This window comes from Zalophus californianus, chromosome 11 (genome assembly GCF_009762305.2).
Source record: "Zalophus californianus isolate mZalCal1 chromosome 11, mZalCal1.pri.v2, whole genome shotgun sequence".
In the NCBI taxonomy this organism is placed as follows: Eukaryota; Metazoa; Chordata; class Mammalia; order Carnivora; family Otariidae; genus Zalophus; species Zalophus californianus.
In genome coordinates, this window is record NC_045605.1 from 66,279,302 (window position 1) to 66,286,205 (window position 6,904).

A 6,904-nucleotide genomic window follows, 5' to 3' on the forward strand; every position below is an offset into this window, starting at 1 on the left:
AATTGTAAGGAAAAGTGGTCCATAAATGAAGCCAAAAGGCAAGTGATAAACTAAGAAGAAGTTGCAGTGTATAAAGAGATAAAAGATTAACATTTAAAATCTTTAAATACCTCTACAAACTGAAAGAAAGACATCCCAGTTGGAAAATAGGCGAAGGATATGAATAGACAATTCATCCAAAAGGGAGTCCAAACACCATGTGGAAGACGCTAGTGCAGTGCAAATCAAAGGGGTCATGAGATCCATCCAGCTTCTCGCACGTCATGCTGGGAAAAATTAAACAGAGGTGATACTTAGTAGAGGTTTTTGCTGGGGAAAGGGCACTTATAATACTGGTAGAAATGCGAATAGAGAGAGCAGTTACAGAAAGAAAAAAATGCTCACGATGGAACAATTATATTTTTGAGGATTTATCCTGTAGAAATTCAAGAATTAAAAAAAAATAAGGTTATGTCTACAAATGTGTTTACTGCAGCATTTTTGTTGTGTCAGCAAACAAAGACAATAAAACGAAGCTACACATAAGGATAACAAATGGTCACTTAAATATCCATCAGGACAGGGACCCTTGAACAGATTGCAATATATGGGTAATTTGAATCATTATGCAGCCTAGAAAAAGTGAGCTGTATCTATATCAACCTAGAGATAACCTAGAGGGACTGCCAGTTAGGTGCGCTAACTAAAAGCATGATATAGAGAAGTGGATTTAGTAGAGTCACATTTTCTTTGTGTGTGCAAAATAATGCCTAAATGCCCAAATTGTGCACGCCCACCTGCGTCATTCAATTGCACGAATGTGTGATAGAAAAAATGTTAATGGCAACCAGCAGTTTTCTAACCTTGGTTTTGCCTGGAATTGGGGAGGAGGAGGCTAAGTGGAAAGGTACAATGGAGGCTGCTTTGTGGGAAGAGCTGGGTCTGCTCTCGGCGTGGAATGTGGAGGGCTGGCCAGTGAAGAGAAGGGTTTGGTCTCTAAAACCTTTTATGGAAGCTTACCCTGTGAGCTGGGCTTTGGCTGTTGCCTTGCCTCCTGATGCTTGTGTTTTAGGATCAATAACAATTTTACGATGATTTACTTTTAAGGATGTAGGAGTCCTACAGGCAAATAAGCTGACAAACTAAGGATACTTTTGAGGAATCTGACTAGTATTAGGTTTCTTCTCTGAAACAATACATTCTAGAAGTTAGCAATAGGATATCTACAGAAATAGAAAACTTTTACCCAGTGCTATGGACTGAATGTTTGGGTGCTCACCCCTACCCCAGTCATGTATTGAAACGTAATCCCCAATGAGATGCTATTTGGAGGTGGGGCCTTTGGAAGGTGATTCGTTCACGAGAGTGGAGTTCTCATGAATGGGATTAGTGCCCTTAAAGAGAGACCGCAGAGAGTTCCCTCCCCTTTCCACCATGTGAGGTTATATGGGCCAGGAAGTGGGCCCTCACCAGACATGGAATCTATCAGCACCTTGCTCTTGGACTTCCCAGCGTCTAAAACTGTTGAGAAATAATTTTTTAAAAAGACTTATTTATTTGAGAGAGAGAGAGAGAGCATGAGCAGGAAGGGCAGAAGGAGAGGGAAAGAGAATCTCAAGCAGACTCTGCCCTGCTTGGAGCCCGAAGTGGGGCTCGATCTCACGACCCTGAGATCACCCAAATGAACTAAGACACCCAGCCACATTGTCACCAATGTAAGACAGCATTCTCTGATCTCCAGAAGCCAAGAAAAGGTACCATCCAAGTACCTTTTCTATAAGAATGACTCAAAAAATGTCTCCAAATTACATGAAAATGAATCACAGCAAGAAAGTAAAATAGGGAATTTGGGATTTGAAAGAAGCAAGCACTAAAACCAGTTAGAGATATAAAAAGTTAATAAAAACTTCTAACCACTAACGAGAGAAGGTTTGATACAGATAAGTGTAAATAATTACTACAACAGGGGCGCCTGGGTGGCTCAGTCGTTAATCGTCTGCCTTCGGCTCAGGTCATGATCCCAGGGTCCTGGGTTCAAGCCCCACATCGGGCTCCCTGCTCCACGGGAAGCCTGCTTCTCCCTCTCCCATTCCCCCTGCTTGTGTTCCCTCTCTGGCTGTCTCTCTCTCTGTGTCAAATAAATAAATAAATCTTTAAAAAAAAAAGTACTACCAGAGCAACAAAACGGAATGCAAAAACATACGACTTTATTTATTTGCCTATTTATTTGTAATAGCATTTTCAGTTGTAAAAGAACACAAGCTCATTGTAATTAATTTTAAAATGCAAAAAAAAGACCATAAAGAGAAAAATGAAACCCATAAGCCCATCACCCAGAGGCAACACTGTTAATGTTTTTATGTTTTTTTCTTTCTTTCTCTGTGTCTCTCTCTGTATTTTAAAAGATAGGTGTTTATTATATATACAGTTTAATATTCTATTTGTTTTACTTTATATTATATTATGACTATTTGCTCAGCTCATTAAATATTCTTTGAAGAGTTGACTTGTAGGGGCTTCAGGATATTCTATTGTAAGGAGTACCACAGTTATGTAACAATTTCTCATTTGGTGACAAGTTGTTTCCAGTTTTTAGGTATATTTAAGAAAGAAATTTTTTAAATGAGGTTTCTTTTTTTTTTAAATATTTTAATTATTTGAGAGAGAGAGGGAAAGAGAGAGAGCACAAGCAGGGAGAGCAGCAGGGAGAGGGAGAAGCAGGCTTCCCGCGGAGCAGGGATCCCAATGTGGGGCTCGATCCCAGGACCCCGGGATCATGACCTGAGCTGCAGGCAGACACTCAACTGACTGAGCCACCCAGGTGCCCCTAAGAAAGAAATTCTGCCACAGACTGCCCTCATGATTATTTTTTTACTGTATAGTTGGTAATTTTCTTTACATAGATTCTGAAAAGTGGAATTATTGGGTCAAGAGATAGAAACTCTCTCTCTCTTTTTAAAAGATTTTATTTTTAAGTAATCTGTACCCCCAATGTGGGGCTAGAACTCACAACCCCAAAATCAATCGTCACACGCTCCACTGGCTGAGCCAGGCAGGCACCCCAAGAGATATAAACTTTAAAAGCCTCTTGATGCCTGTTGCCAAATAATTTTCCAGAAAGTTAATTCCAATTTATTTTCCCACTAGCAGAGCATGAGAATGCTCATCTCACTGTACCCTTCAACATTAGAGTAAGAATCGACAGTTTTGCCAATTTCAGAAGTAAAAGGTACTGTTTCTTTAAAACAATTTTTCATATTTTTCATTTTTAAAGTTATGTATAGTCCTTTCTTTCTTTTAAAATCAGCATAGAAAATTCGGGAAATCCTGAAAAGCGCAGGGAGGAAAAGAAAAATCACATTATGACTTTTGAATACGCAGAACATTTTTACACATTTTTCACTGAGTCCTCCAAACAACTTCGTCAGTGTTATTTCCACCCTACAGTTATTCCCACCGTAGATCAGAGAGGGTAGGTGAGTTGCCTCCATCCCACAGGTAGTGAGAGGTGGTGCTGGTGACTAAATTCAGTCTTTTGACAGTTAATCTCAAGTTTTCCCCACCATGCTGGTTGCCCCCGGAGGGGCTGGAGTTGAGGGGAGACGTGCCCCACTATACCCCTGGGCACTCAGAGCAGGGCATTCATGGTCAGGTCCCAGGAGCCTCAGTGTGGAGTCTGGGAGCAATGGAAAGAGAACCTGAGACCAGGAGTCAGGAGCTTGCCCATGGATGTGGTGTGTGACATGGGTCAGACCCTCTCTGTGAATCTCAGTTTCACGATCTTATAAGTAGGAGTTTTCACTGGATGGTGGCATGGGCTGTGACTCTAGGGGACAAAACCTGGGTTCTAAAGAGGTGGGTGGGGATAGAGGAGCATGGGAAGCCTGGGTGTGCTTGGCTGCTGTTCTTTGACATTCAGCTCAGATGCACCTGCCTGGGCCGTGGGACTCCCCCAGCAGGAATAGGTGGCTTCCCAGATCAAGTTCAAGGGCACCAGGCACTGGGCAGGACAGAGCTAATTTCCCCTCTGTGGAATGACCCTTCACAGAGGTCAGGGAGGGTCACCCCCAGGTGGTACATGCCCCAGGCAGCACTGCTAATTAATATTGGGGTCCTCTCGACTTTGCTCCCAAAGTGAAAATTTGGAAGGACATGGGCTAGATCACAAGAAGTTGGCCTTGGTATGAGGCAGAAGCTCCCTCTGTATTCATAAAGCTCTTCTTATTTATAACAGAAGACCCAGGTTTGGGAGATAGAATCTGGGCCTTCCAAAGATGCCTATTCGGGAACATCCTTGTAATCTGTAGGGGTAGCCCTTCCCACTTTCCCGATCGCTTTGGCAATGAATGCATTGTTACCTCTACTTGTGGCTTTTTCCTCTGTTTGCTCCAAATACACAGCTTTGATTCTCTGGCCTCCTTTAAAATTCTGGTTTCTTGACCCCAGGTGCAGGCAGGCTCTGGCTCTGGCCCTGGATCTGCGCCCTCTTCACACCCCGGACAAGCTCTCTCCTTTTGGTTTGGACATTCCTTCCCCCTCTCCCCCTTAGAAGGATCCCTGCTTAGAACAGATCTACTGGGTTGGAGAGAGAAAAAAACCCCTAAGAATGGCACAGTGAGAGCACCTCCTTCCACTTCTGCCTCCTAGCTCACACCACGTCTTGAGGATTCGGATGTCATTTTAGTTTTCCTGTTGCGGCTGTAACTTCAATTGTAAAGAAATAAGTTCAGGAGATTTATCATAGGACAGTTTTGGCAATGAAATGACCACTTAGGATGGGCTTAGATGTCACACTTGAGATTTTGCTTAGACCTGGACTTCTACAAAGACAAGGCTTAGCAGCTGTTAGGGGTTGGTGAGCTATTAAGATGTGTAAGGCTAGGGACGCAGGAATTCCCATATCTCAGCACACAAAGTTCCTAAGGGAGGCGGTATGCACAAGACAACTCTGCAAACCTTCATTTATCAAACAAATGTTCATTGAACACCTGTTACAAGCCAAGCGCTGTTCTAGGTGCTGGGATACAGTAGTGAACGAAATGGATAAAAACTCTTGCCCCCATGGAGCTTACATGTGGTGGGAGTGGGGATAGGACCCAGGGTGGGAGGCAGCCAGGGGAACAGGGAGGGAGAGGAGGGGCACAGTTTGTAGAATTCCCGAGGTAGACTGCGCGTTTCAGTCACGTGACTCTGCCGTAGGGTCATTTGCCAAGTCGGCTGTTGTTTTCCCATCTGAGATTACTCATAATCATAGCAGCCAGCGCTGAACGTGTATTATATGCCAAGTACTGTGCATTATCTAGGGGGGTAATATCACCCCCATTTTACAGATGAAGAATCTGAGGCACAGCAGGGTTAAATACTATTCCCAGTGTCCCACAGCTAGAACATCCAGCCGACTCTAAAGATGTGCTCTGAAACACTGTGGTTTCTAAATCGAAGTGCGGAAGGAATACCACACTACCTACCCAGGAAAATGGAGGCAAAGCTGAGCAGCGGGGTGCATAAAACTGGTTTATATATCGTTCAGAGTCCTGTTTAACTTACTCTTTTCTGTACCAAGGCGACCAAAAAAAAGACTTTATAACACAGCCAGAAGAACTCTCTTACAGAAGCACCTGGTGACAGTGGCCAGTGGCTGGGTGTTGCTAGGGCAACTTAGTTGGGAGTCTAGGAGTGAAGTAATTAAGCAGGGCACATAAATTACCTCAGCTAGTTTTCCCCAGAAAAGGCAGTTCCCTGAACGAAAAGAGGGGACTAGGTTCCTTCTTTCCTCCTAAGACGAAACAGACAGGAAACCTTTTGAAGATGCATGGAGACGTGTCGTGGTAGGGGTGTCGAACTCCCATTCATGTACCAGAGGTCAGTTGGGGCTGGGCAGGGAGAGACAAGGGTGTTGGAGGGTAGGTGTGAGCAGATACCAGCAAGGGCACAGCACCCCTGGGGCCTAACAATGGGCTAGGAGTCAGGGCAGGAGCCAGAAGCCATGGCCAGAGCTGATGGAAAACAGGTAAGAACAGGTAAAAGAGCAGGGGAAAAACACCACCACCCCAAACCACCCACAGCGGGTATGAGGAATCCCCAGCATCTACAATGAGCTGGAATGAAGTAATTGCACAGGGGGGGAAGGGGATTCCAAGCTTGCGATATCAAGCCTTCTACTCCTGGTCTGAATGGCAACATTTACTGAGTAAGGCGCCAGGCCCTGTATGAAGATGTAACATAGATTTAACGTAATCCTATTTAAGGTAGGCAATGGCATGCTCCCATTTTAGAGAGGAGGAAGCCAAGTATTAGTTGCTTATCTTGTCCAAAGTCAATTAGCTAGTCAACAGTGGATTCTGGAATCAAACCTATTTCTGTCTAGGTCCAAAATGGAGACTTTAACCACTCTGCTCATTTGTAGTTACTCCACTTATGGGGGTTTCCATGTCCACCTCGCTTTGAAAGCACCAAGGGACCTCTGACACTATGTGTCCTGGCCCAAGATGGCACAGGACCTGGCATGGGCCAGGCTCTGCAGATGTGACCACCAGTATGCCAGCTATGGGTTTCTGGGGCGGGGGGGGAGACTGGTGTACGAGGAGTTACGCAGGGGGCCAAGAGCATGCACACAGCTGATGAGAGAGGCTGCAGAACACGGTGAGGTCTGCAAGAGGTGACACCACTTATGTGGAGGAAAGAGGGAGTGAGTGATGAGTGGCCTGAGGCATGTCCTAGACATTTTCCTTCAATTTCTCTGTGTCCTTTTCCAGCAAGTTGTGCAGTTCCCAGAGAACTGGCTGGCTTGTGGAAGGCCCGAGCAAGCTTCTGATCCCCTCACTTTGCAGTGACTTTGGAGTTTTGCTGTGGCAGCTATAGTCATCTTGGCCTTTGAATATTAGGAAGAAAAAAATTTTTTTCCCACAAATATGGTGATGAAAAT